General features: G+C 38.4%; 1 protein-coding gene across 3 annotated transcripts in view; it reads left to right on the top strand.

The window, feature by feature from the left end:
- Window positions 1-27,873, top strand: part of LOC131431572 (protein phosphatase 1 regulatory subunit 14B) — a 154,307-nt gene that overhangs the window by 50,191 nt on the left and 76,243 nt on the right. For all 3 annotated transcript variants that reach the window (XM_058597374.1, XM_058597373.1, XM_058597375.1), the window contains exon 2: window positions 14,462-14,988. The gene's annotated coding sequence lies outside the window, so the exon portion shown is untranslated. The remainder of the gene's footprint in view (window positions 1-14,461; window positions 14,989-27,873) is intronic.

Below are 27,873 nucleotides of genomic sequence, written 5' to 3'. Positions count from 1 at the left end.
TAAATCTTGATAATTTAATTTTAACTCATATTCCAATAAATATTTATTTAAAAAAAACTATACAAACATGTTGGAAATAAAAATTCTGGCTGTTTCAAACGAGATCGGTAAAGATGAGGAGTTGCTTACCCGATGAGATCAATTTCCAACAAATGACTGGATTTATTGTTGTTTTTTATTTCAGATTGCAGTTTAATATCACGATTTGAAAGTACACCGAATCGCGTTCGTTCCTCTCTGTGTTCTAGTAGGCAGAATCGTGAACCACGCAAGGAAGCCCTAGGTGAAGCGATGCAGGTATTGAAAATCATAACTCGAGAACAATTTCCGCTTCGCATTTCTCGCTTTCCCCCCCGTAAGTCTTGGGAAACCGTGCGGAGTGCAGCACCAGTGAGGCAAATTTCGGTCGTGCATGACTTCCACTGCAGAAGGCTGCAAAGGCCGTGCCTCTTCGTTCGCATTTACGTTCGAGCGCGGCGCGTAGCTAGAAATCGATTGCGTCCGAAAAGGTTTTTCTACCAACAGCAACGGCAACAGACGTCAAGTAACAAGAAAAAAAATCGCAATCGCAATGTTTGGCTTACAGTGCCAACGTGAATGCATCCATTGGACGAAGGAGTACTAAAATGGACGGTGGGATCGTAGCCGAAGGGTGTATTGGGGCTTTTTTTTTGTTTTTAACTCTTACTGCAGCTGCTCCCCAAGCTGAAAGTGGCGAAGGCCGTTCCTGAAGATTAACTTCGCAAAACGGTGCCAATGCCGCATAATGCAGTTGTTCGCACACAGAGAAGCCAGTACACACATTAACTCATAAATATTGGCAATCTACTATAACCACAATAATCAACAACCAATCTCGAGCTAACTAGGCTTCATCTAGCTTGTTTGAGAGAGAAAAAAAAGATTTCCCTCACAACAAATCAATGTAGTTTCCATGGGGTTTCTTCGGGGACATTGAAATCGCGTGTCATAAAGTGCCTCTGGGGTGGATATTTCCACAATTGCTCTGCTATATAAGTAACTCCGCGCTCACCACATGTTATGATGTTATGAAAATACCCCTCTAGTAAACCGTGGTTATTTGTTAATAAACTTGCTTACTACGTTACGCCGAAGAGGAAGGCTAAGCTCTTGTTGCGATGAAGTGTTCAGAGCAAGAGGAAATAATAAATGCCTGACGGATGGTCATTAGAAGTGGTGGATGGTTGGGTGATTTAAACGCACTTCAGTAAGAGCTTTAATTTGAAGAACTGCTTTGCAAACTAAATGAAGTCGTTTTTGCCAAGTGGCTAGAATCTGGCTCCTTCTACTAACTGCACGTTTTACACCGATTTACTCACCCGGTACGACGACATGTATCGAATCGCTGGCTCGGAATCAATTATTTCATTCGATCAGATTGATGGCCATGCGAGATTGAGTGGAAAGTAGTCGGATCGTATTTTCTTGAGTCTTTTTTTTCCCAAGGTGCGGCTTTGACCTAATGTTTCGAATAGCAGCTAGCTATTCAATCAATCAATCGTTCGAAGATCACTGTAGTGTTCACTGAGGTAGCGTGAAGAGGAAATGATGCAAACTGTCCGGGCTTACGAACGTCGTGTGCAGGAGAAACCCAGCTATAAGGTCATGTGCGAGAAGCGAAACGACAATGAAGGCTTGTTCACTCATTGACCAGATGATATTTTCTGTTTCTGTTTTCAATATTGATTTGTTTGTTTGATACATTTTTTTTGTACATTTGTTTTTATATGATACGCTAACCTATTCAAGGTATCTTTCCTTCAACTGAACATTTATTTGACTCGGGAAATTTTTTTAGATTAACATAAATAAAGCTAATAAAAATAAAACAAAAGTTTCTGGTCTGAAGCTTGCTTTGTATCATTTTCCGGATGGGAAGGGAAGGGTAAAAGGAACATGGAATGGAGTTGTGAAAAGGGTGATTTGGGAAAACAGCACAAAACAAAAGAAAATGAATCATACTGCATCCCCGAAAGGATGCAAAAGCGACACCAATCTGGATTCCTGGGAGAATGCAGAACAATTCGCTATATGTATGATCAGAAGTTGATTCGGCACCCCATAAGAGATGTCGCACAATCTTCTAAAAACCGTTCAAGGTAGAAACAGAATAAGATTCATTAACTCCAGGAAGAACGATGAATCTCTCTGCTCTTCACCACATTGGGTGAGAAACGATAGAATATCCTTTCATTTTAGCTGCCCATACACAGATTCAACCACGTATGGAGAACCAAAAACTCGGTTATGTATGATTTTCGAAGAACGTTTCTTCGTCGTTTGCGTGGTAAATGCTATCAATAATGGGAAGCTCAATTGACATGTCATATGTGAACGTTCGAAAAAAAATTGAGCGGACACTTTTATCCAATCTTTTTCGAACTGTTGAATGGTTTCGGCTGCCGAGACATGTTTCCTAAAATGTGCCTTCGGTAATGCCCAAAATTCCTCAATTGGTCGAAGTTGTGGGCAATTTGATGGATTCATGTCTTTTGGGACGAAAGTGACATTTTTGGTTGTATACCATTCTACCGTTGATTTCGAGTAGTGGCAAGAAGCAAGATCTGGCCAGAAGACAACATGATCCTTGTGGCTTCGAATCATGGGTAGAAGTCGTTTTTGTAAACATTCCTTGATGTAAAGGGTGATTTTTTAAGAGCTTGAGAACTTTTTTAAACAATAAAACGCATAAAATTTGCAAAATCTCATCGGTTCTTTATTTTAAACGTTAGATTGGTACATGACATTTACTTTTTGAAGATAATTTCATTTAAATGTTGACCGCGGCTGCGTCTTAGGTGGTCCATTCGGAAAGTCCAATTTTGGGCAATTTTTTCGAGCATTTCGGCCGGAATAGCCCGAATTTCTTCGGAAATGTTGTCTTCCAAAGCTGGAATAGTTACTGGCTTATTTCTGTAGACTTTAGACTTGACGTAGCCCCACAAAAAATAGTCTAAAGGCGTCAAATCGCATGATCTTGGTGGCCAACTTACCGGTCCATTTCTTGAGATGAATTGTTCTCCGAAGTTTTCCCTCAAAATGGCCATAGAATCGCGAGCTGTGTGGCATGTAGCGCCATCTTGTTGAAACCACATGTCAACCAAGTTCAGTTCTTCCATTTTTGGCAACAAAAAGTTTGTTAGCATCGAACGATAGCGATCGCCATTCACTGTAACGTTGCGTTCAACAGCATCTTTGAAAAAATACGGTCCAATGATTCCACCAGCGTACAAACCACACCAAACAGTGCATTTTTCGGGATGCATGGGCAGTTCTTGAACGGCTTCTGGTTGCTCTTCACTCCAAATGCGGCAGTTTTGCTTATTTACGTAGCCATTCAACCAGAAATGAGCCTCATCGCTGAACAAAATTTGTCGATAAAAAAGCGGATTTTCCGAATGGACCACCTAAGACGCAGCCGCGGTCAACATTTAAATGAAATTATCTTCAAAAAGTAAATGTCATGTACCAATCTAACGTTTAAAATAAAGAACCGATGAGATTTTGCAAATTTTATGCGTTTTATTGTTTAAAAAAGTTCTCAAGCTCTTAAAAAATCACCCTTTATATTTTGCTGTTCAGTGAAGCAGTCGTGATGAAGTGTTTCGAAATCTTACCGCAGCTACAAATTGCTTGCCAGACCATAGCTTTCTTACCACATTTTTCGACTTCAATCGATGTCTCGGACTGGTTTAACACTTGCCCTCGCACCGTATAATATTGTGGTCCCGGCAAGGATTTGTAATCGAGTTTCACGTAGGTTTCGTCGTCCATGATTATGCAGTTCAAATTTCTAGCAAGAATCGTATTGTACAGCTTTCGAACCCTCGGCCTGATCGTTGTCTTGTTTCGGACTACGTTTTGGTTGTTTCTGCTTCTTATAGGTTCGAAGATTCAAACGTATTTGCTGGAAATACTGCTTCCGACAACGAAGCTGATGTCGCTGTTATGGACGTTTCTCAAAACTTAGTTCGTATGGATACGTTAAAAATTACTCCTGAAATGATTCTTGCCGCTAATTAAATATCTATTCCTCCGCTCAAGCACTTGGTAGGAGAGTATATTTATAATCACTGTGCCAGTCGCTGTCTGGTTATCATCACCGACAGACCCTATGAAGGCTGTTTAATAGTCTGCCCTTTCCTACTAGAAGCAGATTGTTCATTTGTTCATTTGTCAAATGTTTTACCATCAGGTGTACAACTTTACTTCCGCCGTTTTCCGATAGGTGGCTGTACCGGCTGAGGCTGGTCAAAATACATAGATGATAATGCCTTTAAAGTGAGTGTGTACAGTGCCTAACGAATTGTCATCGCCGTTTCAGTGACAGTTGTTCTTGTTTTCGTATTATTCACGCTCGAAAATGTCTGTTTATGTGCCCAATTCTCGCCATTTGCTGGAAATTTTACTTTTCTGTTACAATTCGAAAAAAATGCAGCTGCAAATGTCTCAGAAACTTACGGTGATGCTGCTCTGAGTAAAAGAACGTGTCGGGAGTGGTTTCAACGTTTTAATAATGGTGATTTCGTCTCGAGGCCCTGGGCAAGATTCAGAATGAAGGAAATTGGGTGCCGTACGAGTTGAAACCGAGGGACATCGATCGCCGTCTATTTGTATGTTAGCAACTGCTTCAAAGGCAAAATCGCAAGGGGTTTTTACATAGAATCGTAACCGGTGATAAAAAGTGGGTTCGATACGATAATACTAAACGCAGAAAATCATGGGGAAAGCCCGGGTATGCTACTTCGTTGAAGGCAAAACCGAATATTCACGGCGCCAAGGTTATGATTTGTATTTGGTGGAATCAGCTCGGTATGATTTACTACGAGCTCTTGAAACCGGGTGAAACCATCACAGGAGATCACTACCGAACGCAACTGATGCGCCTTAGTCGCGCGCTAAAAGCAAAGCGGCCACAATATCAAGAGCGACATGCCAAAGTCATCCTCCAACACGACAATGCTCGGCCTCATGTCGCAAAAGTTGTCAAAAAGTACCTGTAAACGCTGAAATGGGAAGTCTTGCCCCACCCGCCGTATTCCCCAGATGTCCCCCTTTTTGACTTCCACCTATTCCGTTCGATGGCACACGGCCTGGCAGATCAACATTTTCAATCCTTCGAAGAGTTGGAAAAATAGATTGCTTCATGGATAGCGTCAAAAGAGGACCCCTTTTTCCGAACCGGGATCCGAAAATTTCCGGAAAGATGGGAAAAAGTTGTCACTAGCGACGGACAATACTTTGAATACTACATCTGTAAGCACTTTTTCGCAATAAAACTTTTAATTTTGGAAAAATCGGTGGAAGCAATGTTGTACACCTGATAGAAATTTTCGTTTCTGTTAGAGAAAGCCTTAGAAGCGTCTTGAAGTGTAAAGGAAATTAGGCATTTCAACAATACGCAAGAGAAGTGAAATTTATGTGCCAAGTATATCAAGTGTAACATGAAATAGACATTAGTTGAATCGAAAATTTGACTGGAAACCGCAATTTTTTACCCATAATTTTTAAATTAACTCTGAGTTTTGCTTTAAAAGTACATCGAAAAATAAAGAACTATAAAGTATTTCAATATTCAATTCCCTGGTCCATATAAATTTACAAACTATTACAGGTGTGTGATCCAAAGCTGACTTATTTTTGTATTGTTTTGTTTTTCGTATTCTGAAGATGCACCCCTATATACATAGGAAACGTAGTCCTTCGTCAATTTTCAAATACTGACGAAAACTCAATATAAGCTAGTTGTATTCGATTAGATAATAAACTAGTTTTATTAGCAAATATAATGCCGTGGTGGTGTGGACTGTTCTGATTTTGCACTTTCGAGCAGAAATGCAGTATTCTGACGGTGTTTCCGACGACACGACCAGGAACTTCGAATAAAAATTTGCATATAAATTGTTCGTAAACGATTTACCGCCAGGTACCACAAATATAGCGACCCCCTGATAAAGACAAAAATAATTTTCTCGAGCAACACTGCTTAAGTTGCTATGAACTAGTTACCAAGGATCCCCAGAATAAATAAACAAACATTTTGAGAAAGTTGTGGAATCGTTCCATAGGTTCTTAATTTGGTTCCTTATGCGCCAGTTCAGTGCATTCTTGAGAACATCATTATCAGTACGATTAAAGTGAGTGCTTAAATTTTATTTCTGTGTTTTGAGAGCATTAATTCTTTTGTATGTAAACATACTATCATAACGCTACAAACATTCTCCTGAACAACCTGTTTATTGCATATTTCTGCATTTCTTTAGATTCATTTCTATTCTTTGCAGTGCTCCTGAAATGGGACATTAACAGAGGCAAAGCTCAAAAGAAATTTTATTTTTTATGAAAAAGAAAACAAAATGAACAAAAAGCAAACAAAAGCAACTTACATTACATTATTTTTTTCAAAAATTGCACATATTTCTTATTCAAGGCAACTGTACTAATCATCATCTAATTCATTGTGCCACAATCGATGCATGGTTAAAAAAACAAAACCAATATTTTTGAGAACACTTTTAATCACAAGATGAGAGTTCCGCAAGAAAAAAAATAAACAAAATCCTAGAAGTATAATATTGATGCGGATGCACAAAAAAAAAGAAAGTTTTTTATGTTACCATATATTTTTTTTGTTTCATGAATATTTTTGCTTGAAGAAAATGTTTATCCCTCACTTGGTTTCTTCTGACAATAATTGCAATACACGGATTTTATAATAATAATGAATTATTCTTAGTTTTAAAAGTATGATTTAGAAATTCTTTTCGCTTCTCCATCAGCAATTGTTCGACATTCAATCTTCCTAGAATTCTTTGCGTCGTCTTACGATCAAGGATTATCGCTTGTAAATGGAAAGTACACTCACAGCTCACATTATTTTTATTTCAATTAATTTTTCGATGGGTTGACTGTAAATTTTTATGTATCAATTCAAATCACCAAAAATATTTCCATGTTTCAGATTTGAATGTAGGGTTTTAAATCCGTAGAAAACTGTTTTCGTTCAATCGCAAGTGGATCCTTTTCAGTTTTCACGACAGAATAATTATTTTACCCATTCCGAATGACTAGTCAATCCACTGCTCTGATGCTGAAGCAGTTGCAACTATCCACGGGAGAAGGATTTTCCACTCGGAAAGTCCATTTTAATTATTCGCTTTAAAATATTCGATCTGCAGTTTGTTTTGCTTACATTTCTCAAAACGCAATAACCATTACCAGTTACTGAGGGGTAGTTAAATTTACGATACAGTTTTGATAGACGAGTGGCAGGTCGTGTCGTCGGTGTTTCATTGCCATTTCTGCTCGAATGTGCAAAATCAGAGCAATCCACGCCACCAGTGTTTTTCAATCGAAATTTAGGTTGATGAAGTGTATTGTACAAAATACGATAAAGTAGGCCCTGATCATAAGAGTAATAACTTCTTCCATGAGGAAGAAAGTTCGTCCTAGTACTGTTTTACTTTCTGGCTCAACACTATGCTATCAATGGCTTATTTCGGATTAAAAATATGATATATTCACAACCTAATGTTAGTGAGATATTTCAAGGGTCGTATTTATAAGAAATTGAAAACATGTGATTTCTAGGCTCTTTTGATGATACAGCTGAAATTTTCAATCATTACCGTATTCTTCTATCTGTATTGATCTTGTGCTCAACCGATAAGGATTATTTACTAACCTTCGAGATAACGACCTGGTGCTGGTAGGGTGTCCACAATATGCTACGTTAAATCATGCACTCGTATTGGTTCGATTTTTTTTCTTCCAACAACTATATTGCTATCAAGCTTATCCAGCTCAATTCGAATTTGCTTCTGTTGAGGAACCCTCAATAAATAGGAACCATTCTATAGCACAGCTGATTCATTCCTTGGAACTGGGAGTGAAAACATGATTCAGCTGCCACTTGAACTAGAGTCGATGTATGTTTATTTCTGATAAGAATATTCGACAAAGAGCAGCAGTTCTCATCAGACTCAACTGCAAACACTCGATTGGATTAGATGTTTAGGAGAAACCTGCCTCGATTTCAAATTTATAATTTGGTGGTTTCCGATCACGCAGGGTTACTTTCGAAAATTCCATTATCCTCGGTTAAGGTCGTGCCGTTTCCACTCTGCTGGCAAGGCCATTCCCCTGTGAGGTTTTACGTAAGATTGAAGAGAAAATACCGATGGTAACAAGGCAACAGTTTTTCCTCCGGAGTTGGCATGCAGAATGAATCGTGCATGCAAATAAATTTACCACGCTAACAAGTCGTTGCCAGCAATGGTCTGGCTGCGTTGGTTTCCTACACCGAAAGCCCCGGACGATAGTTGCTGATAATGATATTCGTTTGCTTATTTCACGGTAGATGGGAGGAAAACATTCTTGCAGAAAACCGGCCGTTCGCGGCCGGCAGAAAAGAAAGGCTCCACCAACAAGAAACTTGTTTCTTTCACCGGAGTTCCCGCCTCACCACGTTTACCTCATTCATTTCTTTCAACTTCCCCACGAGAATCCCTACCGAAACGACGAGTGAATTTTGCTTTTCCCGTGAGTTTGTTACGCTTTAGTCGTTTTGATTCCCCTTGTGGCCGCCACCCGTAGCCTATAAATATGTATAATTCGCGCGAAACCGCGGGAGATTAAAATAAGCTGATAAATGTCATTCACCGCTTGCTGATGGTTCTTTCGACCAACCGCACAATCATCATGTTCTGTTCTGCTGTGTTGTGGTGCTGTGTTGCGAAGATCCGCTTTCCGGCATTCTGTGCAGCCGCTGAACCTGCGTGCAGTACTAAAATGAAAGTAGGTACCTAGTAGTTACCTACGCCGAAACATAAAAAAGACTAAACTCGGAAGCGTCCAAATTGCCGCATGGTTATACAATTTGTGCCTGGTGGGTTCGGTAGACTGTGGTGATAAGGGAGCCAGAAATAATGACCAATTTTGCTCCGAATTGCTCCTACAGTAGCTTGCGTTTTCCTTCGTGCGATGAAAAATTAAGTATTGCCCGTTTGAACGTAGGGGTATTATTATACCTGCACATGGGCGGGATGTACAGCGGAAATCTTCACGGTAGGCACTCCAGGGATGAGACCCTCGGACGGTGTTGCATGGAATCGTCATCGAAAAAATGGCAGATATGAATTAATTTATGCTATATCTGACTAAAATGGAGAATAGCACTCGTTCGAATTTTTGTATAATGTTTACATTATAACGGAAAACCGATCGCAGCAGACGTACAATTTTTGCTCCCATTACCATTTTCAGGGCATTCTGTCATTTGGCGCTATTTGTTTTGTTTACAGTGAGTTAAAAATTTTACCTCAGCAAAACAAAAGTACGCGGGTGTGTAATGTCAGAGACATAACTGGATGTCGTGAATACGAAAAAAAAACTGACACGATTTCCTTATACTTTCGAATTCGAATTGATAGCACAATTGATCGTGTGAATTGTGAAACTTTTGACGTCGATTGTCTCATTTCGGATTTGCATATTTCATTGAAAGAATCTATCAAGATGCTGTACAGGATTACTTTATACCTTTTAGATGGACCAAATTGTGGAATTCTCTATGATATTTAGCACAGTTCGGAACATTTTTCTCGAACGATTTTCGCACAGCGAAAAGTGCACGAAGCAAATCAAATTATTTTGGATTTTCACTAAACTGATGATTTTCACTAAATTGATGATTTACCTTCGATTTGCAAAGAAGTAATCTTAATAGTTCTTTAGATAACATTTAGAGCCATTAGAATGGCTGATTTTATATAATGTTGTCCACTTTTCGTTTTCTTTCTCTCCAATGCAAACGACCAGAAGCTCTGTCGTATGAGGCAATCGCTCTTGTTTGAGTTGAAACTAGCTTTGCGTACAGACCGCAACACATCCGCTCGCAGTGCCACATGATGCGAAACTGGTTTAATGCGTCTTCTCGCCTTGACGACCGGAAGACAAATGAGAACTACGACCTGAGAGTTTGAGTATTTAAACACGCTCTCCGATGCCGCTGTTTGAATGCGTCTTCTCGCTCCGACGTCTGCTTCCATCCAACGAACAAGAAGAAATGATCGATTTTCGACCACGGTTCCCCTTTATTAACGTCCAGTTGAAGATATGTGCCTGACTACCTCAAAATCGTCGTCCTAGCGCGAAAAACCCAAACGAAAGTAAAGAGTTTTCCGCGTTGTTTTCAAATTTTGAGAAAACTTAATTTTTGAGTTGTTTGTGGTTATCTCACGCTGTTCAAAATATTATCCTAAATTCCTGATCATATTTTTGATGAAATAGTGAAAGAATTATGTTGCTGCAATTAATACAAGTCGAGATATTCACGATTAAGTTCTGCCCATTGTTCCATATGGCTAATTTTGAAATGGTGCCCCATAGTAAAGTAAGTCGTATTCACGACAAAATGGAATCGAGTCGTGAACATTTTCGTGCAATGAATTATTACGATTGTCGTCGTGGATAAGACAAGAGTGCTTCAATCAACTTAGTTCGACTTTTGGCAGTGTAGCACCGTTCTATGCGACTTTAAAAATTGGAATAACGAATTCAATTGTGGTCGTAGTTCACTCGCCGATGAATTCAAAGAACGACCTTGCCGATCAATTCAAAATCAGTTGTTTTACCAGAAAACATCGATACTATGAAAAATCTGATAATGGAAGACTGTCGTGTGACGTACCGTGAAATGGAGGCAGCTTTGGGCATTAGTGTGAAAAGCTTATATGGTATTTTGGATGAACATTTAGTCGTGAAAAAAAAAATGTTCACGTTAGATTCCACATAATTTAACAATAGCTTAAAAAGAGAATGCTGAAATGGATTCAATCGAGGTGTTTCAAATTTGGTGTATAACATCTACACAGGTGACGAAACATGGATTTACTCATATGGGCCAGAAACTAAACAGCAGTCGACTGTATGGGTGTTCCAAGAAGAACCAAATCCAACAAAAGTTGTTCGCGCTCGAAGCACTGAGCAGTTCCCAAACTATTGTGGTTCATGGATCCCTTTACTAAAATTAATTTAGGCCTCAGACCCCCATCAACAAATTCTTTGGAAATTCAATATCTTGCTCTGGCAAGCAATTTGTACCTGTGGTTTGCGGTCGTCGATTTTCTTCACGAAGGGCAAAATTAACGCCAAGGTGTACGAGGAAGAATGTTTGAAGAAGAGAATGCTGCCACTGTACAGAAAGCACAAGGCTCCTCCTTTTTTCTGGCCGGATTTGGCTTCAGCCCACTACGCCAACTCCGTTCTACAGTGGTTGTCAAAAAATAATGCACAATTCGTGGAAAAGGACATCAACCCACCGAACTGCCCGGATCTTCGGCCAATTGAAAGGTATTGGGCAATTGTCAAGCGGCACTTTCGGAAGGAAATTTCTTCAATATAATCAGTGAAATGCATAAAAATGTAATTTTTCTACAATATATCGAAAACTGATGTCAAAATATGTTTTTTTTCGCTTTTTTATTCAATAATCAATGTTGCTAACTACTTTTCGATACACTCCTTATAAAAAATAGGTATAGAATTCGCTCAAACTTTAGAAAAATTTACCGAGGCCCGGAGGGCCGAGTGTCATATACCAATCGATTCAGCTCGACGAACTGAGCAAATGACCGTGTGTGCGTGTATGTGTGTGTCTGTATGTGTGTTGTCAACTAAGAGGTTGAGATCTCAGAGATGGCTGAACCGATTTTGATCAAACTAGTCGCAAATGGAAGGTATCCCTGTCACCTTGAACACTATTAAATGGTTTTAAGATCTGATGTTTACTTTTTGAGTTATACGAAGTTTAATGTTAAAATTTTCAGTTTTTAACAGTATCTGTCGCACTTGACCTTGAAAACAGAATATGTTTCCAGACTTCGATTGCGCACGGTAAGCTATCCAACAAGCCATAGATTGTTAAAATCCGTTCATTTTCAACGGAGGTATCGACATTTTTGTGTAAGCGACTTTTCCCCCTATTCCAGCAGTAGGAGTTTTGAGCGCTGTATGACAAAACAATGCTTGGGAGTAACGTGAAACACGATTTTTTTAATACTTTTACATACGATTGTTTCTAAGTACCAAAAAGACTGTGTACAGCATCCTTTTTTCATGACATTTTGCCTCGAACCGATTTTAGCAGGGTTCGTTTTTGGCAACATAGTCGTTCGAATATGGCATATGTAAACCAGATGATGGCAGAATTTTCGAGTTGAAAGCAATTCCCTAATTATATTGTTTTAAAGTACTTTTTGGAAGAACATAACACCCATATACCATTCAAATAAGTTCGTCGAGATCAGCAAATGCGTGTGTGACCAATAATTTCACTCAATTTTTTTCAACCGTTTTCTACAGATTCATATGAAAAGTCGTATGCTCCCGAACAAGGTTCCTGAATTATGTTTGGATCCGACTTCTGGTTCCGGAATTACAGGATGATATGTAAAACGAAATATTTCAAATATCATAGGGGGTCGATTTCTTTACCTCGTTGACCCCCAGTTTTCGTTTACGTCGCCCCCACAAAAAGGATATCGACCCCAAAGGGTCTATATCGACCACTTTGGGAACCCCTGCTTTAGAGGATCGTCAGACCGTCAATTCTGATTGGTATACTACCATTTGTTTGCCAGAAGTTTTTCGCGAAATTAGGAAACTAAATGCAAGACGCAAAATCATTTTTCATCACGAAAATACAATCTTTCACACATCGGCTCAAACAACCGAACATTTGAGTCGACTTGATGGGCCATTCGCCGTATAAACCTGACTTGGCTCCTTACAACTTCTATTTGATCCCTTCCGTGAAGAATAAACTGCGTGGTAAGCGATTCAATACTCCTGGAAAAGCTGTTGAAGCGTACAAAAACAATGTTTTGGGAGGTACTTCAAGAAGAGTGGAAAAAATGTTATGAAAATTGGTTCAAGCGTATGCAAAAGTGCATTGATTATCTAGGGGAATATTTTGAATAACAATAAAACCATTTCCGATCAAATATAATACTGTTTTCATTTTTAGGTCAAATACATACATAACAATCCTCGTATAGAAACTATAACAAATTAATGATAGCAATTACGGGGTGTTTTTATGCTAAGTAGAAGTTTAAATTTAAATTTATTTTTCATTTAGAGGCTCGTGATTCGAAGAAAAAATTATAAAACCTATTGCATTCAATTAGAGTGGTGTAGGTGGTGAGTTGGTTCTAGATTTTATGTTTGCCCTTAATGATGAAAACCAACTTTTTCATTTTATGTTCCATATTATCACATGGTCGTATCACTAGCTTAGAGCGAATCCTAGATCTCATACCTACCCGAATCTACAACCCCGCGGTACCTATAAAAGAGAACGATGAGTCGTCATCCTTCCGGAAAGTAGGCGAAGCATCAACATTTCCTTTCTTCCATGTCCTTTGTCCTTCTCTGTGACAGGGTCGACCGGCAATGGTGGCTATCATACTGTTGAGATGTTCAGCAATTTTTCTCTTTGGCTGATACGTCAGTTATACATTGTTCCAGTTGAAAAGAAATTTGAAATTAAGGAATAATCATATTCGGATCTGATTTGGGCATCGAGTTACACAACATAGGTGATATCTTATGTCTAGCATTTTCATGCTCATTATATATTCGAGCAGAAAAATTTTCGACGGCTGTTAGCTGCTTGAATTGTATGTACACAGAAGTACTAGTTGTATTAATGTTCTTTACTGAAACATTTCTCTCTCTCCTAACAAATCTTCAATTTTAATTAATGTAAATCGAGCAACGCTATGCTTTAAAGGCAACTATCAGTGCCCGTCCAGAAAAATTCCTGTCCAGAAAAAGTTCATTTAAAAAATTCCTGTCCAGAAAAAGTTCATTTCACTATCACTCGTGAAAAAAACCGTTCAAGAGATTTAAAAAAAACTCAGTGACTGAAAAAATCACTTCCGACATTTTCATTCATGAAACAAACATCCACAAAACTCTGAACCTCGAAGATAACAAGTGATTTTTTGTGTCAGCGAAACTTGATGACGAATTTTCACCCACAAATATTTCGATGCTGAATTTCCACTACGCTTCAGTTCGACACCGAAGTGATTCGTGCAAGATTTTAATATATTTTCATTAATAAAAAAATCTCTCCTAAATAAATTCGCAACTGAACGGCAACATGGATGTAATATCTGGTACTTTATTCATTGAAATTTTGTAATCAATCTCACTAAAACAATATATAGTTTGTACATTTTTGAGCGCTTCATAATTTTTCGAACATAATCTTTACGACAGACTTTAGTTAGATCTCCAGCTTCTCCAACCTACGTAAAGCACTGTGGCTCAGAACAATTTTCTGACGAAGAAACTTGAATTTTCAAATTACCTTTAAACAACTTGCTTTGCACGGAATACGAAATTATATACCATTTTCCTTTACTTCCAGAACATTGAGCAGACTGTGAAACGTAGACGGTAGACGGTGGACCTGAACCAGCACAGTTTGCTGGTAATCGAGAGGAAGTTTTATCGACTAACTTTCGTCTTTGGGAGCAGTAAGTGTATATTAATCCAAAAAGTGTCATCCCCAGAGGAAGCGTTTCGTCAAACGAGAAAGTAGGAAGAAAAATCGTACACGTGGGAAGCACATTTTTTTTAAAAAAAACACGGCCCACAAAAATATGCGCTGCTGAAAGTGCCGATGTGTTTGTGTGAATGTTTGGTGGTTCCAGTGCAAATTTAAATCCGTCCTTTGGTGGGCAGTGCAACATTCAATAAGTGCTATTCCGGTTCGGCGTTGCTAGCCAGTCAAACGTGAAAATTGGAAAAGTTTTTAATTAAATTCAACGATCCATTCGAAGCCATCGTTATCGACACGTGCATTTTCTTGGCCGAGTGATTATCGATCAGCTATAAAGTTGAGCTTGCACGGCTAGTCGAAAATAAGCCTCGTCCAGCTGATTTTCCCTGGAGGTGAGTAAGATTAATCTACAGGTACTGCTTGGGTCTAATTATTTACTGCGGGGGCGTGAGAGATGATTTCTAACAATGATGGTATGAAATAAAGATGTTGATTTGAAAATATTAAAACTGGTACGGATTGGAGCGTAGGTAAGCAAATCGATTGTTTCCAAATGATTCTGAAGGGTGATACGATCAAAAAACCGCTTGGACGTTCTCACGCTATACCACTTCATGGCCTTTTTCCTTTAATGGCAAGTTGCCAGATCCAGCCAAAATAGAGCTAAACAATTTTGGGGAAAGGCAGCATACGGATTGGCAGGAACTTCTACACATAAATTTCATGATTGATGTAATTGTTGACAGTTTAATGTGTTTAAAAATCTCTGCCATATTTCCACCTTCAGTAATATTCTCGCTCAGAATGCTGTTTAAAATCTTAGCTGATAATTCTTTTCTACGTTTTTACGCCCTCCAGGTTTCCTTATTCCCTCTGATCCATTCTTCCTGGCTTTCAACATTTTAATTACGTTTCTGACTGTTCATTTGACCACTTTCCACAAGTTTGCCAACTTGACGTGTGAGTAGTTCGGATTTTCACGAAGCACGAGCAAAATATTTATACTCTGTTCCTCTGGCTTCTATGCTACTTTTACAACTGAAAAGTAAATGTCAAATTCAAAAAGCACGTATGATGCTACACATCTCTAAAATGTTTAGATTTGTCAGTTCACGATTTAAAAATAATGTATCAAGTAGGGATTGTTGCCCGTCAATTTCAAGTGTTTTTCACGTGGACCGCAAGTGAAAAATAATTCGCTCAAACGTATATAATAATCATCGAAAATTTCTCGAAGTTCAGCGCTGCATTCCAGCCGTTATTTCAATATGCCTTCACCGAATGGCTAATTGCTGTCAACCTTTAAGCAGGTGAAAATTATCTGTTTCCCTTTACTCAATTCTTTTGTGTTGTATGGCTTCAGTTAGGTGAAAGTAGCATTACGTTGGCACTTGTTCTTGTGGACGGTAAGACAGTTCAGTCTCAAAACAATAAAGCCGTTCATAAATTATGCCTCAATTTTCGGATTGCGAAAATGTTAATGGAAACGTTTAAGTTTTTAAAATAATATAATTCCTACGTTAGTTAATAAGAATTATCATTAGGCCAACAACAAAATTTGTTTGTTGCTGCAACTTTTAAAACAAAACTCTCGGTTGAGCCTTACTATTTTATGTTTTCAAGAGTATTGTCGATTGTCGGCCATGTCGTTAATCATAAATACGCTTTACTTATTCAGTAAAAAAAAGTCATCAACGATTTTCATTTCCAAATACAATTTAGTTGGAATGTTTGTAGTTAATTTGAACTTGTTTGATTGTAATATAAATAGGCATGTTTTCTAGTATTTCATTTTATATCTAGTACTTTCTTCTATTACTTTAAATACTTTAGCCCAATGACATGTTTCCTAAGTTTCATTTCAATTTTCTCTGCTTTGTCTTTGCCGAAGCTCAAAAAGGTGTTGTTGGTGTGAGCATCGGGTCGTAGATTGCCGAAATCACATATAGCCTGCCATATCATAATTTCTTTACATGTTTTTGCCTATCTCTATAGAAAGGTATTAGAATTGCTGGAAAAACCGACTTTCGAACGAAACCTCGGAGACCCATAGTGTTTTAAACCATTCGACTCAGTTCGACGAGATCGGAAAATGTCTGTGTGTGTATGTGTGTGCACTTTTCGAAGCTATTTATACGCGCTCAATTTTCTCAGAGATGGCTGAACCGATTTTAACAAACTTAGGCTCGTTTGAAAGCTACTGTCGTGCCATTGATCAAATTCGAAGATCAAATATCTGTGACTTTTGGTTCCGGAGATATGATGGTATAAATGACGTAACCGACAAAACGTGCTATTTTTTTACCGCGCAAGTTTCTCGGAGATGGCTAAACCGATTTTAACAAACTTAGGCTCGTTTGAAAGCTACTATCGGACCTTTGATCGAGTTCGAAGACCTAATGGCTGTGACTTTTGGTTCCGGAGATATACTGGTTTAAGTGACGTAACCGACAAAACACGTTGATTTTTACCGCTTTTATATATAAGGGTGCCAAAATTTTTGGTTCACCTTTATTTTCGTAAATTTAGTGCTCAAAAGTTTAAGCACCTCGAAAAAAGCCCTCATGCAAAATTTGAGCTAAATCGGACATGCGTTAGGGGTGCTGCCCGGTGGTAAAGGTTTGACAATTTTCGATCTTGAAAAAGCACCATAAGCGGCCCTTACACGAGTCATTAAAAATGTCATTACTAAAAAATAATATCATTTTAATGAACGTGTAATGGTGCAGTAATGACGAGATTCCTATCAAATTTGAAATACATCATTACTTAGTTATCATTAAAAATGGCTTAAAGTTGATGCCAAAAGGCTTAGAATTGCATGAAACGTCGAGATTTAGTGTCCCCTTAAAAAATTTTTTTTTGAAAAAATCAACTTTCTGGGAATTAGTCCCAAAAAAAAAATTTTTTTCGAGATGACACTAAATCTCGAAGTATCATGCAATTCTAAGCCTTTTGGCATCAATTTTTTTTCGATTTCGGAAATTTCAAGATCAGATTTTTCAGATTTTCATTTCAAGATCTATGAAAATTCCACTAAAAAGTGTATCGAAAAGTAGTTAGCAACATTGATTATTGAATAAAAAAGCGAAAAAAACATATTTTGACATCAGTTTTCGATATATTGTAGAAAAATTACATTTTTTACATTTTTATTTCACTGATTATATTGAAGAAAATCCTAGTTTTTGTGAAACGCTCGTACTTTGGACTTAACATTCTTCATTAAATTCTGCACAGTTACTTTTGTGACTTTCCTGGTGGCAGCTGTGCAGTTTTTTTTAACTCCTGCATGTTTTGTGACACTGTACCTTCCTTCCGAAAGTGCCGCTTGACGATTGCCCAATACCTTTCAATTGGCGAAGATCCGGGCAGTTCGGTGGGTTGATGTCCTTTTCCACGAATTGTACATTATTTTTTGACAACCACTGTAGAACGGAGTTGGCGTAGTGGGCTGAAGCCAAATCCGGCCAGAAGAGAGGAGGAGCCTTATGCTTTCTGTACAGTGGCAGCATTCTCTTCTTCAAACATTCTTCCTCGTACACCTTGGAGTTAATTGTGGCCTTCGTGAAGAAAATCGACGACCGCAAACCACAGGTACAAATTGCTTGCCAGACCAACCTTCTGCTCAAACTTTTCCATCGCCACCGTGGTGTCAGCGTCATCCAGGTCCTGGTACACGGTCCGGGCAGCGCTCGAGAGTCTTCTTTGGCGTAGGTTTCGTCGTAGATCAGGATGCATCCGTCTTTATTCTGTAGAATCCGGTTATACAGTTTTCGCGCTCTTGTTTTGGCCTGAACTTGCTGTACCAGGGACTTTTTCGGCTCCTTCTGTTTCTTGTACGTTTTCAGGGAGTTCCGAACTTTGATCCGTTGAATCATCCCGATGCTGGTGTTGAACTGCTTGGCCAAATCCCGCGTCGACGCCGATGGGTTTTTCCTGATGTACTCAACCACTTTTAAGTCTCGGCCGGGCTGGCTGGGACCCGTTTTCCTACCGGATCGGGGCAAATCCTTCATCGAAAGGGTCTTACCGAACTTCTCGATAATATTTTTGACACTAGTGCGCTGCACTTTCACCCGTTTTGGAATTTCGTTGTACGTGACACGACTTTCTGAGCACTAAGTGTGCAGAATTTTCTTTCGCGTTTCCGGATCAATTCGACTCATCATTGAAACGATAAACCGTACCGAAACCAATCGAAAAAAATGCTTCAAAAAGTGATGAAGTCGAATTCATTCGGATGATCATTTGAAAAAGTTGATCTTTTAGGTAGATTATTTTATTTTCAGTTATATCGCCTAAATCGACTTCATTTAAAGAAGCGGATGGTATTGAAGGAATATTGGTAGGTAGACTGCCATTAGAAGAAGATGATTTGGCCGATCTAACTATTAATAAATTGTTTTCGTTAGAAGATGAACTGCAAAGCATTCCTGTGTTTTGATTATTTACATTAGAAGAATTAAGTGGTAGATTTCTCCCTGTTACACTAGCGTAACTGTCATTGGAAGATGATGACGAGGTCGATCTACCTGTCAATAAATTGTTTTCGTTAGAAGATGAATTGGAAGGCGTACTTGTTTTTTGTTTTAAATTCGAATAAATAAGTGCCTTTGAAGGGTAAGGCGTGGCATTTGTAACGGTTTTTTTGATTTTCAGGTATGTTCTGTAAATTTAAGGTCGTTGATTTGACTTGTTGTCTAAGCGAACGAGCGTTTAAAATATTTTCCCTGACAGGACATTTCAAATAATTGGATTTATGATTTCCATCGAAATTTGAACATGAAAATTTACCAGTGGTTTCATTCATTGGACAAACGTCTTTCGAATGCGATTTACCACAATTCAAAAACCGTATATGACAATTTTTGGTTCCATGGCCGAAGCCTTGGCAACGACGACATTGCGTTAAGTTTGCAATACCATTATGCCGTTTATAATGTTCCCAATGAATTTTAATGTGGGAAATGAAACGTACTTTTTCTAAAGTTTTCAAATTGTTTACGTCACTTCGATTGAAGTGTATTAGGTAAAGTTCATGGGAAATTCCAGAGCGTGGTTTAGAAGTAACATTCGTAACATTTTTTCATAAGTATTACTTGGGAAGGGGCATAACCAAGCAATTCTTTTAGCTCATTTTTAATTTCATCAGTACTTTGATCATCTGATAAGCCTTTCAAGACAGCATTGAAGGGTCTGTCTGATTTTATATCATATGGATAAAATTTATGAAGTTTCTTGGACAAATATCGATATCGATCGTCCGATTTGAAATGAGACTTTTACTTCCGGGAGAAAAGTAGAAAGCTCAATCCGGAATGCTTCGAAGTCGGAAATCATCACCGTCACTGGTGGCATAGATTGTTGTTTCTTCTCAGAACGACAAGCGTCCATTTTGGGAAATTTTGAAGAATTTTCTTTTATGTCGCTACAATCGAATTCAGGAAGAATCTCGTAAATATCGTTAGACGGCATAGAATCAACGGAAGGGAAATCCGTCCGTTGTCTTTTAGTTTTACATTCAGATTTTATAAGATCGTCAATGTTATTAGAAGAATGTTGAATAACGGATTGTGATTTATTCCGTATTGAATTATTTTTAGCCTTAGGCTTGTTGCCTTTCCGGCTGGACGCAGGCATTTTTGAAAAGAATAAAATTTGAAATTAAATTAACTAGGCTAAATTAGTCTTCGATTAGACTCCTAGTTTGGAAAAGTCTTGATAAAGACTGATTTTGTGGTAGTCTTAATAAAGACTGATTACTTCGAAGAATAGTTCTTTGAATAGCTAGCCTTAAAAAAGGCTGATTAATTTATTAGTCTTGAAAAAGACTGATTATATTAGAATATCACTCTTTGTATAGCCTTGAGAAAGGCTGACTAATTGTTAGTCTTTAAAAAGACTGTTAGTGATTCAGGTAGCCTTGAAAAAGACTGAAGCCTTGAATCAATGAAACTATAGGTAGCCAGAAAAAGTTTCCAGGAGCCAAGAGCTATACGCGTGTGGTGCGTACGACTGTTCAACACCGACTGAGAAATAACTATTTCTGATTACAGATTTAAAGTCTAGTAACAAAAGCAATCGAAAATATGACTAATTTTGTTAACTCCAGGTCAGTACTAGGTATCTCATCATAAGGAATCATTAATTTTGTTTCGAATAAGTTTATGTTCACCGGGTGATAGATGCGTTGACGGGGGCGGACCCAAAACGGATAGCGGCGCTACCCAAAGATGTTTTCAAATGGAAACGTAGCTGATCGATATTTCCTTTCGAAGTGCATCGTCGTTTCGGCAGCTGGATATGCACATGTAAACAAGACTTATATTGATACGTTACGATACTGAGTCGATGTTCGAAGCACAACCAGACCGACAATTAATAATAGACTACTTTGAAAGTTAACAATTTGCTGGAAACATTTTTGTAGATCGCTCATTTGCCTACGTCAGGTGCACTGCTAACGCATTGTTTTTTGACCGGTGAATAATTGAAATATCCAATGAACTATGCAAAACGTTTTAGATCCGTTGTTTCATGACTGTCTCACAATTTAGAGCGGTGCCAAGACTGTAGGCTTCTAACCCAGATGAATGAAAAATTCACATGATTTTTGATGGAGTGCTGGCTAAATTTTTTCTGTTCACTTTTCTCATTTTTGTGATGCATTAGTTTCACCACTCGAGCCATCTGCCAACACCAGTGACGTGGACGATGACAGCGATGTTGACGAATGAAGGAATGCTGAATGGGTAAGTGGGTTTCGTGTCACCCACTCGCCTGCGAAATTTTTTGTTGTCCTGTAATCCGAACATTTTCTGCACGTCTGGAAATTTCCACGCTTCTTGTAGATGAATTAAATTGTTTAAGTCCTCACTGTCCTACCTTTTCATTGCGAGTAGTCCATCACGATGCATTAAGACACAAAGAAAAGGTTGCATTTCATCATAAAATGACACTTAAGGCAAATACCCAATTAAGAAGAATAGGCAACCAAATTTGGCATAACGTAAACTTTAACGTAATTTTTGTTTCGATTGTTCGGGTGCTGAAGTTGTTCGTTAGTTATTATGACCGTACGAACGTTGAAACAGGGAATGGCACTCGTCATACGGCTCAAAAGGTGAGATGAAACTTGAAGATAACATGCCACAAAAAGGAATTTATTTCGACAATTATCTATTTGCGTCATCTCGTCTTTGTTGTGGTTCCGATGGTGAACAATGTCGTCGGAATGACCGCAGATATGCGGTATATTCTGCAATCTGTTGTTGGAAACATATGGTGCCTGTGGTGATTGTGACTAATGAGGATATTTATGATTTGGAACTACTATTGTTCAACTCTAAAGTTTCGTAAAAGTAAAAAAGCTTCGATGAGCAGTATTGTTTCAAAATGAAGTGAAACAAAGATCGAAATATATTCGCAGATTCCTATCGAGCCAACTTTTCATACACAGGTATTGGCAAATTCAAGAACTTCCAACCTGTAATTATTTTAAACAGGGCAAAAAAGGGTATCCTCATTTTGCCCAATCAATGGGAAACCATCTGCCGTGGAACCATATTTTCACTGACAGCTGTGTGTGTGGAATTACGATCTTTTTTTTTGTAGACAGATATTATTGCAGTGCTTCAGCAGCCAATTTGAGCGGTAATTTTATGTGAATCTTCTGAATTTCGGACCCATTCCAATCATTCCAATTAATCTGCAGAAAGCGTTAATTGCAACCGTTCTGGTTTTGAATTTAATAGACACTTCGTGTTGTCCTGGAAATTACCGAAAACCAAACCTAAATTTACACTCCTGTTCGAAATACGCATTTTGCTTGTCAATTTGATCCAATCATCAATTGAAGTTTGTACTGCAAACGTGGAAACCACAAACAGAGCATGACAATCAATTTCGAACCAGCAGAAACTGGACAGGACAGGAAAAACGTGACTCTCGTCGACGGCAATCGACGGATTGGTAAAAAAAAATAATGTCTTACATTCAATTTCATCCCAAACTACTCATTAGCGATACTTCGAACTGAACGTGTACAATGTGAAAAGAGTACTGAATTGAAACATTTGGCATCACGAAGAAACCATTACCATTAGCGAATGTCAATTAGCAAACCAGAACCTGATGACTTGACCCCGAATTCGGGCAAGTGTCAAAGTCGTGAACGAGTCCATCCCTTTGTCTTTCGCAAAGTCTGCGTCTTCTCTGCGGCTAGAAGCGAAAGGGCAAGCATCGAAATTTTCTGGCGGAGTTTAATCTTCTAGTCACGTTTGCTCGTTAATTGAGGCTACTCGAAGGAAGAAAAAGATTCTATCGATGATAGTCGCTGGCGAAGAAGATTTCGCTTTGTTTGAGCATTCACGGACAAGCGGACAGTGTGCTATAACTCGAAGGTTACTTTCGAAGTTTTTGATTGACTTGTAGCAGATCGATGATTGATTGAGAATCAATTTCATCGGCAAATAACTTCTAGTTAATCTTATAGCCTTAAAGCTTGTCTTGTGTCATGGAACGATATCATCCTATTTGCTTTTCGAAGTCTCAATAACTTTGTTGGAAGTAAATTTGGAAGTTCCAGAAACGGACGATTTTTTACCTTTTTTTTATACAGACCTTTTCAAAATTATAAGGCCACCCATAAATTTCAAGATACAAAAAAAGGAATAGTTTTAGGATTTTTTTTTTCGATGGAACATGAAATTAGATTGCAAAACACGAATGTGAGTCCAAGGCCCTTATTACCGGTGTCACTACACGGTGAAAACCAAGTGAAGTGACTGTGACCCGGTGAAAACCAAGTGAAGTGACTGTGGGTGGATTCACGGTGGATATCAAGTGAAGTGAATGTAGGTCCTTATTACCAACACGCCATCAACATTTTGTTGAAAAAAATAGTTTTTTCCACCACAGTGATCCCTTCACTATGCGTGATATTGGTAATAGGTAAAATAAAGTGAAGTGACATGTAAGTGAAGTGAATGTGAAAGTGGAAGTGAGAACGGTAATAAGGGCCCAAGAGTTTTCGCTGAAAAACTTTTATGATAGAACGTTTCAAGGAGAAATGGCTTTTCAAAATTATAAGGCCACTTGCAGTTTATTGAGGTTCGGATGATTAAAATAAGCAACAAAAAGCATCTAATGATCTAAATTAGGTACGAAAAATCTATCGCCGATAGTTCTAAATTGGCCTACTAGTTACTGGAGAATCAACAGCTGATCTTTATTCAATATACTCAAGCGAACACACTATGCAGCAGACGGAAAATGGCATCCATACACCGCGTAAAAGTGAATATCCAGCGAGCGAAGGGATGTAACTCTGTTTTGACACTACACAAGCTACATGTTTCGTTCGTAGGCAGCCAGTGACAAAAGTGACTAAAAGATGATAAACCAATTTTTCAATAGTACGCTACTGAAATACTGAAACGACGTTGCTATTCATGTTTAAGTTGAATGTTTCCGTATCGATTGGTTGTTATTATCGTTCAAAATGATGACATGTACTACAAACTTTGGGTGTATTCTGGAAGTTCAAGAGTTTTAGTTCTACTGAGTTTAACTTACGCATGTTTTCAATGATTCAACCTAGTGAAATTTGTCGGCCAGGGTAGCCCCTATTGTCCAACTGATTGATCACGCTCCTCTATCATTCTATTATGGAAAAACAGACTTCCTGAAACATCTGTATGAAATCAGTATTTTTTGCAAAATACGTATAAAATTCAGTAAATTTTACCAATGTATCAGGTGTACAACTTTGCTTCCGCCGTTTTTACCTTTTTTTATATATATAAAAAATAGGTATAGAATTCGCTCAAACTTTCGAAAAATTTTCCGAGGCCCGGAGGGCCGAATGTCATATACCAATCGATTCAGCTCGACGAACTGAGCAAATGTCTGTGTGTGTGTGTGTGTGTATGTGTGTGTGTGTCTGTATGTGTGTTGTCAACTAAGAGGTCGAGATCTCAGGGATGGCTGGACCGATTTTGATCAAACTAGTCGCAAATGAATGGTCTCCCCGTCACCCAGAACGCTATTGAATGGTTTTGAGATCGGATGTTTACTTTTTGAGTTATACGAAGTTTTATGTCAAAATTTTGACAGTATCTGTCACATTTGACCTTGAAAACAGAATATGTTTCCAGACTTAGATTTCGCTCGGTAATACCTATCCAACAAGCCATAGATTGTTAAAATCCGTCCATTATTAACGGAGATATCGATATTTTTGTGTAAGCCTTATTCCAGTAGAAGGAATTTTGAGCGCTGTATGAAAAAGCAATGCTTGGGAGCAACATGAAACACGATTTTTTTACTGTTACATATAATTGTTTCTAAGTACCAAAAAGACTGTGTACAGCATCCTTTTTTATGACAATTTGCCTCGGACCAATTTTAGCACGGTTCATTTTTGGCAACATAATCTTTCGAATATGGCATATGTAAACCAGATGATACCAGCATTATCGAGTTGGAAGTAATTCCATAATTATATTGATTTAAACTATTTACAGCAATAAATGCTGGAAGAACATGACTTCCATATACCATACGACTCAGTTCGTCGAGATCAGCAAATGCGTGTGTGACAAATAATTTCACTCAATTTTCTCGGAGATGGTTAAACCGTTTTCTACAAACTCAGATTCATATGAAAAGTCGTATACTCCCAAACAAGGTTCCTGAATTACGTTTGGATCCGACTTCTGATTGCGGAACCACAGGATGATATGTGAAACGAAATTAAAATAATGCAATTAATTTTTCTCGTAGATGGCTGAACCGATCTAAGATTCAAATGAAATCTAAGAATCATCTATGATTCAAATGAGAGGTCTTAAAATCCTATAAAACCTCTTACTTTTTAGTCAGATCCGACTTCTGGTTTAGAAAATGCAGGGTGATTAGTATAAAAATGTCCATTTCACATAAATTAATCAGGTTTATCGGGTTTGCAGATTTGGATAGTCGATTACCAAATAAATTTATTTCAGTTTGAGCGGTATTCGTTTTTGGATTCGGAATTTACCCCCAAATTTTAATTCGCACTACAATTTCTCAAAGATGTCTACACACTGCTCAGGCGAATTTAACTGATTTCGGCTACACCGATTTTAGAATTCCGGTTCCAGTATCGAATCGATTCTCAAAGCTCAATCATTTTCTCAAAAAAGACCAAATCGAACTTCAAAAACAAATATTACAGGACTTAAGGTCCCATACAAAATTGGTGAATTTTATCCGATTCTGGAATTACAGATGATGAGTTTATAAATTTCATGTAAATTGTTTGGCGTAATAATTTATGGCCATTCGAATCATTTTGGGCTATGCTAATTCCTGAATACCGGCTCTGGAAGTACCATAAATAATGACGAAAAACTCTAAAGTGGAACTTACTTCGACATCTCATGAAATGTTCAATCGATTGTCGCACGCTAAGATTGAAATTCGATATGTTTTGCAGTTTCGGCATTACAGGGTAATGAGTGATTAAAATCTCAATTTGCCGTTTAAAACGACGATAATTAAAATAATGTCATGAGAACTAAAACACCTAAGAATATCCATGCAAAAACACATGCGTATTGATAAAAAAAGGTATCATCTCACTGCTAGGAGGATTAATCACGTTTTTCCAATATTAAAAGCTTTATTGCGAAAAAGTGCTTACAGATGTATTATTCAAAGTATTGCCCTACGCTAGTGAAAACTTTCTCCCATCTTTCCGGCAATTTTCGGATCCCGGCTCGAAAAAAGGAGTCCTCTTTTGACGCTATCCATGAAGCAATCCATTTTTCCAACTCTTCGAAAGATTGAAAATGTTGATCTGCCAGACCGTGTGCCATCGAACGGAATAGGTGGAAGTCAGAAGGGGCGACATCTGGGGAATACAGCATGTGGGGCAAGACTTCCCATTTCAGCGTTTTCAGGTACTCGCCCTTATTCTGAATAACGTCGTATCGTTTTTTCTCTCGTATTTTATTTGTATTCCCCATAACGCTAGCAAAATCAAAGGTAACTATGATTCGATCGAACCACATTCGATCGAAAAATCAATACGTCGTTATTCAGAATAAGGGCGACTTTTTGACCACTTTTGCGACGTGAGGCCGAGCATTGTCGTGTTGGAGGATGACTTTGTCATGTCGCTCTTGATATTGTGGCCGCTTTTCTTTTAGCGCGCGACTAAGGCGCATCAGTTGCATTCGGTAGCGATCTCCTGTGATAGTTTCACCCGGTTTTAAGAGCTCGTAGTAAATCACACCGATCTGATCCTACCAAATACAAATCATAACCTTGGCCCCGTGAATATTCGGTTTTGCCTTCGACGAAGCAGCATGCCCGGGCTTTCCCCATGATTTTCTGCGTTTATGATTATCGTATCGAATCCACTTTTCATCACCGGTTACGATTCGATGTAAAAACCCCTTACGATTTTGTCTTTGAAGCAGTTGCTCACATACAAATAGACGGCGCTCGATGTCCTTCGGTTTCAACTCGTACGGCACCCAGTTTCCTTCTTTCTGAATCATGCCCAGGGCCTTGAGACGTTTTGAAATGGCTTGCTGACTCACTCCCAACGATTCGGCAAGCTCTAGTTGTTCATCCTTGAAGGTTTTTTTTCTCTTCCACCACTATGTTTGTCTTTGACGTCGAAATCATCATTTTTGAAACGTTGAAACCACTCCCGACACGTTCTTTTACTCAGAGCAGCATCGCCGTAAGTTTCTGAGAGCATTCGATGCGCTTCAGCTGCATTTTTTCGAATTGTAACAGAAAAGTAAAACTTCCCGCAAATGGCGAGAATTGGGCACATAAACAGACATTTTCGAGCGTGAATAATACGAAAACAAGAACAACTGTCACTGAAACGGCGATGACAATTCGTTAGGCACTGTACACACTCACTTCAAAGGCATTCGCCCTTATTCTGAATAACGACGTATTGATTTTTCGATCGAATGTGGTTCGATCGAATCACATCTACCTTTGATTTTGCTTGCGTTATGGGGAATACAAATAAAATACGAGCGAAAAAGCGATACGACGTTATTCAGAATAAGGGCGATTATCATCTATGTTTCTTGACCAGTCTCAGCCGGTACAGCCACCTATCGAAAAATGGCGGAAGCAAAGTTGTACACCTGATACTTGAAAATCAGTAGAATACTGAAAAATCCGTATATCTGGTAACCCTGCTACTGATGTTGAGATTTAGAAATTTGTAAACAATTCAGATCCGCAAATACATATTCAGT

This window comes from Malaya genurostris, chromosome 2, assembly GCF_030247185.1.
Source record: "Malaya genurostris strain Urasoe2022 chromosome 2, Malgen_1.1, whole genome shotgun sequence".
NCBI classification, from domain to species: domain Eukaryota; kingdom Metazoa; phylum Arthropoda; class Insecta; order Diptera; family Culicidae; genus Malaya; species Malaya genurostris.
Note: the sequence above shows the minus strand (reverse complement) of the source record. Positions and strands in the feature narration are given on the sequence as shown.